The sequence below is a fragment of the Anser brachyrhynchus genome (assembly GCF_964034855.1).
Source record: "Anser brachyrhynchus genome assembly, chromosome: 1".
NCBI classification, from domain to species: Eukaryota; Metazoa; Chordata; class Aves; order Anseriformes; family Anatidae; genus Anser; species Anser brachyrhynchus.
Genome location: NC_137694.1, coordinates 87,950,207 through 87,962,474, shown reverse-complemented (window position 1 = coordinate 87,962,474; position 12,268 = coordinate 87,950,207). Strand labels below are relative to the sequence as shown.

Below are 12,268 nucleotides of genomic sequence, written 5' to 3'. Positions count from 1 at the left end.
CGGTGAAGGTGCTGGTTGTCACTGGAGGCTGCCCTCCAATGCGTGTGACCCTCTGTGGGGCTCTTGTGGGTCATGTCGCGGCTGCAGGCAGCAGCTTTAACCCACAGGAATAAGGGCACTGATGTGGCAGAGAGACCATTGTCAGGACCCTGGTTTCTCCAGTGTGAGACCTGCCTGTTCCACGGCAGCCATCCTGGTGTCTGTTTCTCCTCACATGCAGGAACTTCAACTGCATTACTTAGAGTAAAACAGAGCCATCTACTGAAAAAATAATCAATGCCTAGGGAAGAGCTGTGTGTGTTTATGCTACTTTCTCTGAATCTGTTAGCTTTACCCATTTGCAGCTCAGGAGTCTCATGAGCGTTATGCAGCTGTTGCGTATCTAGCAGACCTCAGTCAATCTGAGGGTTTTCTGGAACTTCTGGACACCTGAATTCATCAAACACTTCACCCAGACTGTAAGTAAGAGGCTCCTTCTCCTGTTACAACTTCAGGGGCGGATGGGGAGGGGGAAACGGTCTCAGATGAAGAGTGTGGAGGTGGGTTTTACCACAGAGTATATTTGGAGATGGTGGTTTTATCAGCGGTCTTCACTAATGCTTATTGGTATCTCTAGGCTTGTTCTGGCCAAAGAGTAACAGTTGCTGCCTTTGTGCATGGTAGAATGCCTATAGGAGCCAACAAGAGCTGCAGGGAAGTACCCAAGAGGAAGAGGGGGGAAAAAAAAGCCCATGCTGTTGCCACTGCCTTATTCAATTTGATTGTTTAGAGTTAAGACAGTTGTTACTGTTTAGGAATAATATTTGAGATTGGTTTGTGTAAACTCTTCTGCAGCTTCGGGAATGTGAACTAAAAGAAAAGAGGGAAACAATAGGACTGAGTGCCATCAACGTAACGTGTAGGACCTGCTCTATTCAGAATGGTTTCTAAGAATACAGTCTTCGGAACCACCTCCCACTTAATGTTTCGGTCAGCTCTGTCATATTTATCCAGCCTTCAGGAGACAGGCTCATTAATCCACTGCTGGATGTAATAACCATGCTGATAAGCAGCCAAATTAATATAGGTTACAGTGCTTTGGGCTAAGCAGACGCTATCCTAACATGAATCCAGGCCATTTGATTAATGTTTCTTCCCAGGTTGAATGTGGGAAAGCCTGTCCCATCTTCATTTTGTCTCTGTGTATCAAAATGTGAATGCTAAACCTTCGTCCTTCCTGGTCCAGTTTTATTTTGGTGTTCTTTGATTCCAGGAGGAGGTGCTGTAGCCCCTCATTAATACGGAGAAGATGCACTTACATTAAGCTGGTATCTATAGCGTGAAGGCTGAGTGACTATCCACACAAGCCACCAACTGGGCATGAAGGCCTTTTTTTTGAGAGACTGAAATGGTTATATACGTAACTGTAGGTTTGGGTGGAGAAGTAGCTACCAGGAAGCAGACCCAAGAGAAAAAGCATGTGCTGAGGAAGAATATTGAAGGTTCCCCAAGGAACTAATGAATTCTGGAGACTGGTAGTTCTGCTGGATCCCCAAGAGCTGATAAACTTGGGCACCAAGCATTGGCTAAATCTGTGCAAGGCCAGTAGATGCTATTATCAACAGGCGGTTGCATGACTAGAGGACAGAGGTCCCTATTTGCGGGCAAAGACTAGTGGTTCGTATGTGTGTCCATTGAAATAAATGACTTTGAGGGACTTTCTGAACAGCTGCACGGACACCTGTGTGTCAGCACAACCTCTGAGTGTACAGCTGGGGTTGTCCTCCAAGCGTTGCTCCAGCTGGGTAACTGGGTGAGTGTATGAGTGAAGTATAAGGGAATAAGTGCATGTTGTATTATCTGCTATTGGTAGTAATAGCTTCTTAGAGTGAAAAGCTTGGGTACTTCTGGCTGTCTCATCCCAAATTTGTGCTGTGCAGCCAAAGAGCTTTTGAGCAAATGAGGGAATTAATTCTTCTTTCAGTTATCTGCTAAGGTCCCTCTGTTTTTCTTTCTGCATAGAATCTACTTTCTTCCTTTTCCTCTACTGGCCCTTCTACAGCTACAGTAGTTGTAGATCCCAAATTGGAGGCTAGCCTTAAGCCTTGCCCAAAAGTATGAACCCTCAGTAAGTAGCACAAAGCAAAAAATGCTGAAATACGTATATTTGCCTCCGATGGTCTCACTCAGTTTTAGCTATTTATACAAAAACTAATCCAGACATTATTTCTAGCATCGTTTTCTGTCTCCCTCAAGTTCCAGACCTGACTTTCCTGCTTCTTCCCCGGCTCACTGATAGAGACATCAGCGTGCTGTTCCAACACTCTTTCTGGTTGTTTCTCACAGCTCCCCCCTGCTAGTCTGTTACACAGCCAGTAGGACTGTTGTAGTTTGCTCTGTAGCAAAGGTTATTTCGGGTGCTTTCTCTGAGGCAAAGAGTAGGAGTGGTAGTCAGCATAAATGTTTAATAGGCCCTGAGAGCTAAGACTTTAAGATGAAGCTCCTTTTGAAGCTACATTTACAGTCTCTGCTCTCCCAGGCTTTGTATAATGAAAGCACCCCAGGCTACTGTGGTGTGGTTTTGGCATGTGCTGCAGTTTCCCCCAAGCACGTTGGATGGTTGTAGGCTTCAGAACCCCTTGACTCTCACTTCAAACACACCTTTTGCCTCACCTTCTCTACCTTCTTAATTTCCTGCAAATCCAGAGCTCTGTGAAGGAGCATCTGGCTCTGATCTTTGATACCTTCCCTCAATCACAGTCCCTCCCTCATTTTTTTTCCCTGCCAAATCAAGCACAAACACCCACAAATTTACTTTCATCGTGTTCCATGTGCCTGGAGTGGAAAATCACTTGGCTGTAAGTCTGGTGTCCTTGCTTTACATATTCAACATAGGTTAGAAGAAGGGTGCTTGGGAAAGAGTTTGGTTCTCTAAGCTGGTTATGAGACTGAACTAAAGAAAACGCTCTTTCTCGATCTTGAGTTTCTCTCAAAGCTATAGTCTGGCTTTTCTACTTGCTACTCTGTGTGTGCAGGGGTGTTGATGGAGGATTTTCTCTCTTAGTTCATCCCTTTGTGCTAAATGGAAGTCCTAGATTTTCTAAACTCCTTGAAAAACAGTGAGTTTTTTTATCGGTCCTATTCCAGTTGCTGTCAAAGTGCTTTTGAGGTGGCAGAGCGTTACCAGCTTCCAAAGGTCATTGGCTGAGACAAGTTCTGTCACTACCACCTCTTGTGACTCTGAGAGTGTGAGCTTTTTAATCTACCCTCCCCTCTCCTCCTGTGTTGTCAAGATGGTGTGCTCTAAGAGGATGTTTGAGCCCCAGCATCTGGGCCAGGTACCTTTACAAGATTCTTTCTGCAGCTGACTGGAACTGGTTGTGCTACGCGCTAGTTTATGCTGTGCCATAAAAATAACTTTGCTGTGAGCGAAGTTTTGTTAAGTGCAAGGGCTCAGAAGACCAGGACAACACCGTGAGTGAAGGCTGGCCATCCTACCTGCATTGAAGTTCTCCAGAAGTATGGAGAACTAAAGGAGGTTCATGTGCAGATAGCAAAGGTGATGCTAGTTAAAGGGGAAATATCCAGACATTATAAATGAAGCTTCCAGTAGATGTGAAGTAGCTAATGTATGGTTCTTCCTATAGCTTTTACCTGTGATCATCAGTGGGACTAGCCAGGCAGAAGTGTTATGTGGGCTCAGCGGAGGAGGGAGGCTGATGAGGTTCAGAAGTTGAGATTGGCATTACTAGGGCCTCTGGGGCTGAGCTCAGCCGTTCCCATAAGAAGCCACATAGCTTCTAGAGAGTTAAGACTGCTTCCTGTTTGAGAACTGCTCGTGAAGCTTGTTTTCCCTTTGGCTCTACACTGTGTCCTGTAACACTCCACCCTGTGGCTGGTAGGGTTCAGGAAATCTGGTCACATCTGCAGTACCTGGCTTGGGGATGTTTGCTACTGAATATTCAATTATTTTAAGCAAAGGAGGCTAATCATGAAAGCGTTAGAGCAACTGGAGCATGCTGCATGAGAAATGTAGTAGTGGAGTGAGACCCAGTAAAGGCTGGGCTCTTAAACTGGGATTCAAAAGTTCTGCAGGGGCTGTGGAGCTACTGAACTGCATTGGGCAAAACAAGTGCAGGAGAACCCAGAGTTCAGTCTTGGTGAAACCCTGTCTAAATCTGCCAGCAAAGGGAGTCATTAACTCAGCCCTCAGCTAGCCCAAGGGTCTGTGAAGAGAGGCCAGGCTTTAGGAATGGAAATGATGCAGGATCCAAGAAAAAGCAAGGCATCTGCAGCTCAAGCCTGGGGTCAATCTAAGGGCTTGTGTATGCACTGGGAACAGTAAACCAACTACAGCTCTTGCTTGAGAGCAGATGCAAGAGCTGCAGTGGTTTCACCCCTTGAATTTGTATGTGCCAGGGGGTGCCTGTGCTTGTGACAGTGATGACAGTATTATAAAGAACATTTCACAATGGCAACAGATTACAGCAGCCCCCAAAAGGAAGGGAGGCACCTGGTTAGTGTGAACTGTATGTGTAAGTGCACTTATAAACGTAGGGTCAGGCATATATTTGAGCCTTTTTATTCGTATACCTAAAAAGGTAACAAGGAAATCCACCTTACTTTGAGTAGAAAGAATTTAGGACTTCATTATTATTATTATTATTATTATTATTTTTCACAAGGGATGGATGAGGGATTAAATCATTCTTGAATGAAAAACAAACTGGAAAAGGTACATGTTTGTAATGGTGGGGCATGGGGGGAGATGTGGTAGATTCAGAAGGTATTGGGTTCTTCCCCTCATCAAAAGGATGCATTCAATATTGAACCCATTTGCCTTTGCAGTTGCATCGCATGGCACCAACACAAACTAAAATTGACTATATTCCTATAGAAAAGGCCTTGGCGTTAGGCCATGGCTGTAAAGACTTTTTAAGATCTGTTTGAGAGGCCATGTTAACTAAAGCTGATCATAAATCACTTTTTGCCATTGCCAGTGGGGATCTGGCAAACACCTTCCTGCAAACAGAACGTCTCTTTCTTTAGCTAGAGTTGTATAACTTGCAAATTGAATGCGAACCTGAGAAAGATTTAGTAGTTGCAGGCACACTCTCCAGTGCCTTTGACAAAAATGCTGTGGAACAAAGTCCCAGGCTAGATTATGTATATGTCAATTGGGGAAAACAAAACAAAAAAACCCAGCCCTGTCGGTTCTCAAATGAAATGCAGACTTTTATTGCTAGTGGTTTGCTGAGGACGAGACACTGCAGGATGTAATTAAGGTTCTACTAGAAAATGATTTGCACAGCTTATTCTGTCCCTGTTTCAGTTTAAAACGATTTAGATACCACTTCTTTGAGGCATGAAGAAAACTGATCCCGCTGCAGGAAAATAGCTTAAAGACACAGAAAGCCATTTAGAGCCTGAAGGCAATGTGAGCCATCTCTGCCTCCCTCTGTGGTCAGAAATACAGGTGAGGGTAGATGGAGGAGCGTATGCTGGTGGAAAACTCTCATCCTCCAGAAGGAAGGTAACTTCATCTCATGTCAGCTTGATGTGAAAGTCCTCTGCAGCCATCTTCATATCGCTGGGAAGTCTTTACTGGAAGACATTATAGCATTATAAGGGAGCAGGACTATGTATCTGCTAACAATGGACTTTATATATGTGTGGGTGTGCAAATAAATATGTAGATATATTAGTGGACCACAGTTTAGTACAAGTTGACGTTTATGGCAGCTAGTCCCAGTGCCTTTACCTACCATGCTGGTGGAAAGCCACGTCAAAATACCACCAGAAAGGGGGCAGTGTCCATCTATCTGTTGCACTTTCATCACTGCTCAGTTGTAATGGGTTGTCACACCTGTGTTAGCAGAAACTGATCTCATCTGTGTGGGTTTGTTGAGATAAGTAAACAGAAAGTTGAGCAAAAAAACTTCATGGGGTTTTGTAGCTTGGGACTGCCTCTGTTTCACAAATGGTTTATGTGACAGCAAGAGACAGCAATCACAGACAAGGTGTGCTCTGTGGAGGCTTCATGCTCGTGTGAGGCGGTCGTTGCAGACACCCTGTGCTGTGGAGAAATAGATTCACATTTCCCAAATTCCAGAGGGCAGTGGGAGGGTGTAAATTGCTGCCTTTCATGGTGGTGGTCTCGGGTGATAGATGGATCAGGTTAGGGTGGCTGTAGTCCAGAAAGGCAAACAACTAGAAATAGTGCGCTTTCTGCTAACTGACCGTGCTGTGGGTTTTCCAGAGGACACAGGAGGCAGCACTGGATGTCTGAGACAGCACTGTTTATGAGGGAGTAGACAGCTTGTATGTACTTGGCATTGCCCATTAGGTGAGTGCAGCTGAATGAGTGTTCAAGCCCGGGGAGCTGTAATATTCAGAAGCTCTCCCAGGAGGTGCCGTTGTGCAGACCAGCACTGATAGCTCGAGATCAGACAGTGATTAATGCAAAGCTCTTCAGGGTTCTGGCTCGGGGTCAATCCTTAACAGTGTGGACTGTGGGACTTCTTGCCTGCTAGCTCACCGACAGCAAACAGCATGTTCCTGCACAGAGCGGTGTGTTCAGAGGGCTCCCCTTCCTCCTAAGGTCCCAGCACTTGCCGCTCTCACTGCCATTGCTTCTTCTACTCCTTTCCTTCCTGAAAACCACTGTCACTGGAGAATTCCTAGATGTTTGTGACTCCATAGATGTTAATTCATTCAAGTTGTTAAATCATTGAAGCATTGAGCTGTTACTGAGTAGCTTTGTTTCAACCAGTTTTTTTTTGCAGCTCTGCAAAAAATAGTGCATTTCTCTATCTTAACATTGCTTGAATGTAATAGAATTTCCTTCTGCTAATAAAATGAGGCATTAAGTTTCTAATTTAGGGATGGGATAAAATGAGTTGTGCTGTGATTTCTAATCATGGGAGAACTCTTCTAATGTGCACACATTCGGTGTTTGTCTTATAAAAACGGTTCCTTAACAATGCCCATTGCAGCTAATTTGTAACTACGTAGTGTAAACATTGATTTCCGAAGTTTTTTTAATAGATCCCCATGCTACTTAATTATCACTAACTGACCCTTGTTTTCTAATGGTGATTAGTTTAGTTTCCTCGAACTTCGTGAGAGATGAGTCTCAAATGGCAGTAAGATGGACAACTTATTTTGTATCTAACAGGATAGGAAGGTCTCCGAGGTGTTACTATGTCTTCCCAGGGGTAGGATCTCCCGTTCAGTGATACCCCTCATAGCTGGACATCTGGAATGTTCTTTCTGGTTCATACAAAGCTGGATTAAAGTCAGGGAGAAGCAGGTTGAAGTCAGAATTTCTTTGGGGTTTAAAAAATGTCATCTCACTAAGTCCCTTAGTGGTAGGTTTCTTTTGGGTCTGGCACACCTTTTTGTCTATGAACCAGCTGGATTCTTCCGTACCTGTCTACATGAGTAGAGGGGAAAGAACAACTTGCTTTCTGAGAACAACTTGCCGTGAGAAAACTCTAGGCTAACTTAATCCCTGTTGCAGTTCCATTGCATTAAACAGTTATCAGAGAGGAATTTCTCTTTTAGAGATCAAGTCTTCCACTGCAGCTTTGCATCCTGGTTGTGAAATCAGAGCATCACATCTTACTCTGATGTTCTTATAGAGCAGATGGTTAGAGAGCAGTTCAGGGACTTGACCACTTTGGATGAGCTGTCCCCAACAGGAAGGGGGGTGGATTTAGAAAAAGTTGTATCTGCATGTGGAAAAATAAAACGTGAGACGTGGAGGGGAGATTGGGAAAGGATACAAATTTTTAGAAGGTCTTCAGACACCAGAGATTCCAGAAGCTTTTAAGGCTGTTGCAGACCATAAGCTATGCTTGTTTATTGTTTTTGTTCTGCTGTAGATTAATCACCAATTTGTAGTGGGCAATAAGCTAGTACCTTGAACACACATCCTCAGAGTACCCCTACACTGCCTGTACTACAAAAATAATAATTGTACTTCCCCTGTCAGGAAAACCCTACAGTTTATAAAGGATAAAAAATTACTGGCTATTGAAAATCTGAGGAACAAGAGATATATGCATCCAGAAGAGATATGAAACAGTTGGCACAGAGTTTGCCAGATGGCCTGTGCTCCTCTGCAGAAGCTGGGATGACATCTTGTAACAGGACCAGGTGGAATCTCCTTGGGCTGGGCTGGGAATCCAGGCCGTTGAACGATGTGCTGCAAGCAGCTGTGTTGTGCAGAGCAGCCACAAGACTATAAAAGCACTTGTCTCATTCAGTTCTCCCACAAGATGAATCCTGAGCCTGATTGCATTGTTGCGTGCTGAAATATTTTGAGACTGGGGAAGTTGGAAGTGTGAGGGAGAAGTGCTAATTAAAGTAAAAGGCATAAAACAGAAAAGTTAAAAGCTGATCTTGAGTATAATTGGGTGGAAAATTTGAGAGAGGCTTTTAGTGATCAGAGATTCTGGAAGAGACTTCCAATAGCAATAGTTCTTGGTTATCTTCTTACCTCCTATCAACACAGGGCTAGATCTTAAAAGGGATGTGGAGACAATCTGTCAGTGATGGTAGGACATGGCTTGGATGCCCTTCAGTCCAAAACCAGCAGTGAAACTTCTCTTCTTGTCAAATACAGTGTCACTGAAAGCTCAGAAAATAGGGCTGTAGGATCCATTGGGATGCTTTCTTGTCCATCCCCGTATCCAACAGCACGGTTAGCTGTATTTGTCATTCCTGACCAACATTTGCCCTGTTCTTGAAGGCATGCGGTGGTAGTAGAGGCTGCTTAGCTAGTAGAAGTCTGTCTTATTTTGGGTTGCTTCCATGGTAAGCACAAATCCTTTATTCCAATGCTGACACTGTAGCTCCTGTGTAGCTAGTCTTACCCCAACTACATTTGAATAGCTGATATTTCCTAAGCAACTGTAGAATTTTGCTTGTCTTTTTTTGAATAACATTTTTTTCCCCAGACTTTCTCAGATAATCAAAGCTGTTTTGAATACTAATTCTGTTTTCCAGCATATTTGCAGCCCCTCCCAGCAAGGTGCCATCTAAAAGTTTAATAAGCTCGGTCTCTGTTCCTTCATTCTTGTCATTAATGAAAATATTCAATAATACAATTTCTGGGAGAGCTCTCTACAAAAATCTAGCTCGATGCACCTCTGCAGCCTGTTGGAGAACTATCAGTAACTACTGATTGGGTATGAAATTTTCCCCTTCCCTAACTAACTTCATCAAGAACGATTTGCCTTCACAGGTTGAAATATTCTAAGTTTAAAGCCTGTTATCAAGAAAAGTTTCCAAAGACTGGGGAAGCATAGAGTAGTCCTAACAGCAAAACTTCTTCCTAGATTGTAGAAGATCCAAGTTCTAGCTGTAAAACTCATAACCATTTAGAGGAAGATGATCTGCTCGGTAAAATTCTATATTTTTGTCACTCTGCTGGAAAGCTACCAGGCAAAGACATCTTCTGGCCTTGAAGCTGAAGTATTACAAAAATAGTCTTGGTTGTTGAAAACACCCTGTCAATTCCTGCCTTTTCAAACAGGTATAAACTGTGTAGAAAGCTTGGCAATTCTGTAAAGGTTTTATTTGTTTAAAAAACAAACAGAACAACCCTAAACTCTCATGATTAATCCTTTTTCCTCTCGAGTCAAATAGTGATCTCATACTGATCAAGTAGCTAAGTGCTTCTCAGACATACTTCTAAGGCTGGTTAGACCTTCAAATGACCAAGAGGAGTACTTGAAGTTTTCAAGGTAATGATGCCTTGTACCTTCAAGATTTAAGCCAACCTCTGACTTCTTGGCATCAGGAAGAGCTGCCTGCAGAAGGCAGATTATTTGAAATGGTTGTGCTGCCATTCAAAGGGACCAAAGCTGGCTGGAGAAATGGGCCAACAGGAGTCTTGTGAAGTTCAACAAAGGGAAACGTCAGGCTCTCTCCCTGCACAGGGATAACCCCAAGCCACCAGTATGGGCAGGGGGCCAAAAGGCTGGAAAGCAGCTTTGCAGTGAAGGATCTGAAGGTCTTTTTGGACACCACATTAAACATGAGCCAGCTATCACACAGCCATAGAATGGTTTGGGTTGGAAGGGACCTTAAAGATCACCTAGTGTTGTCCTATTTTTCTGGCAGCAAAGAAGGCCAACAGCTCCTGGGCTGCATTAGGAAGAGCATCACCAGCAGGTCAAGGGAGGTGATCCTTCCTATCTAGTCAGTGCTGGTGAGAAATCTGGAGTGGTGTGTCTAGCTCTGGGCTCCCCAGTACAAGGCGGACATGGGCATGCTGGAAAGAGCCCAGCAAAGGGCCACAAAGCTGGTCAAGGAGTTGAAGTGCTTATAAGAGGAAAGGCTGAGAGAGCTCAGACTGTGCAGCCTGGAGAAGAGGAGGCTCGGAGATCTCATGAATGTGTGTAAATACCTGGTGAAGGGAGTACAGGCAGGCAGACACTTCCATGTGGCGTGCAGTTAAAGGCACCAGGAGACTCCATATGAACATAAGAAAATGCTTTTTATACTGTGTGTTGAACACTGGAACAGGGATGGAGTCTCCATCCACAAAGATTCAAAATCTGGCTGGGTACAGCCTGGTGAGACCTGCTCCAGTTGACCCTTCTTTGAGCAGGGTTGGACTACACAGTTTTGAGATGTCACTCCCCACCTCAATGGTTTTGTGATTCTTGGAGAATTTGTATGCATTTCTCTGAAGCATCCATGTGTGGCACTATTAGAAGCAGGGCACTGACTTGATTCCCAATTTGTACAAAGTACAGAGGAAGAATTTGTTTTGATGTAAGTGAATGAGAGGAAGGTGTCTGTTCCCTGTGTCCCTGTCACTTAGAAGAGGCACCTCTACATGTGCCTGCTGACAACAAATTAGCATTTTATGCATAACTGACTCTGGAAAGCCAAAGGCAAGAGGTAAAGAAAGCCCCGTGGGCTGTAAGTGTAGACCTATGTGTACAGGTCTAGATTCATTATTAAGAATGCTCTCGCTCAGATGTGGACTTTATCCTGTCTATGCTATTATTGTTAATGTTTTCCTATTATCATCATTATCTCTTTTTAATTACAGGCATAGATGGAAATGTAAATCATCTCTACTCTGACCTAATGAAGGAGCAATTGCATTTTCTTTCCTGTACTGGGAGAGGATACAGATGAAGCAGACGCCCCAAGCTGCAGGCCTGAGCATAAGGTAAGCCATTTGTTTCAAATGACCTGTTTGAAAAACAGTGGACAGGGAGCTGGTGAGCTGCAGCCAGCAAGGGCAGTGGGAAAAGGTTGGGAGCGTGGCACTGGGAGAGAGAAGAGGGCTTGCTCCAAAGGCAGACTCCAGTGTCTGTACCGGGAAACCACCTGCCTGTGCGTTTCCACAGTGTGTAGTGAAACAGGACTTAAAACTAAAGACTATGTCAAGAAACACTTTGCTGATACTGATTTTCTTCTCCACATAAAAATAAGCCAGTGGAGTCTCAACAGCTAGACAATGAGCAAACAGCATATTGGATTTTTCTGTATAGTTATATTAACAGCATGTATTTTTCTCAGCTTCTCAGGTAGACCTTTTCCCATTCTATTTCAACATCCTTTTTTCTAAGTTATAGGATCTTTGTATGTACTGCAGAGATGTTTGTGAATATAGTATGTCCTATAGGCCCCTGTTACATAGTTAAATGCTGCTTTCTGAAGGCATCTATAGGATCCCTAGGAAAAAAATAATTCTGTAGTGTATGAGTAGGTCAGAGAACATTATCTATTGCTCAAGCATAGGATTCCTCTTCCACTGTATGATCTGAAGCTCTGCTTGTGCTCGGACTTTAGATTGTTTTGTGACAGCTGCTTGGGTTATGATAAAACAAATTTCATGTAGAAGGCAAGCATTCTAAGTGATACTGTTTTGTGTACATGAAGTGTAATCAGTGTTTCTGTAATGCTCCTCTACATCCTGAAGCAGTGGTGGTCCAGTCTTTCTCTATCAATGGCCGATAATTCTGGACTAAATTTGAGGGCTGGCCTGTTGTTTGGTTGTAATGGATGCTGTGTTGGGGAGAAAGGCTGAAGATGGCACTATGTTACTGCATCTGGATCCCATATAAAGCCTCTGAGCAACCTGTGGTCAGCAGCTGGCATGTGTAACCAGATGGTTTGAACTGGAATTGCAAAGTTTTGTCATGGTGCTGGTATCAGCAAGTTGTGACCGGGGTGGTGTCAGTCTCAAGTGCCATTGTTTGTGGAGATTAACTGGTTGGTCACGAGGGCTTTTTCAACAGAATCCAAGATGCTGTGACAA

The 12,268-nt window shown here is 43.8% G+C and overlaps 1 protein-coding gene across 1 annotated transcript in view; it reads left to right on the top strand.

The window, feature by feature from the left end:
* The first annotated feature begins 18 nt into the window (after positions 1-18).
* Positions 19-12,268, top strand: part of BCL9 (BCL9 transcription coactivator) — an 83,698-nt gene continuing 71,448 nt past the window's right edge. The window contains exons 1-2 of the mRNA XM_080573850.1: positions 19-458; positions 11,051-11,173. The gene's annotated coding sequence lies outside the window, so the exon portion shown is untranslated. The remainder of the gene's footprint in view (positions 459-11,050; positions 11,174-12,268) is intronic.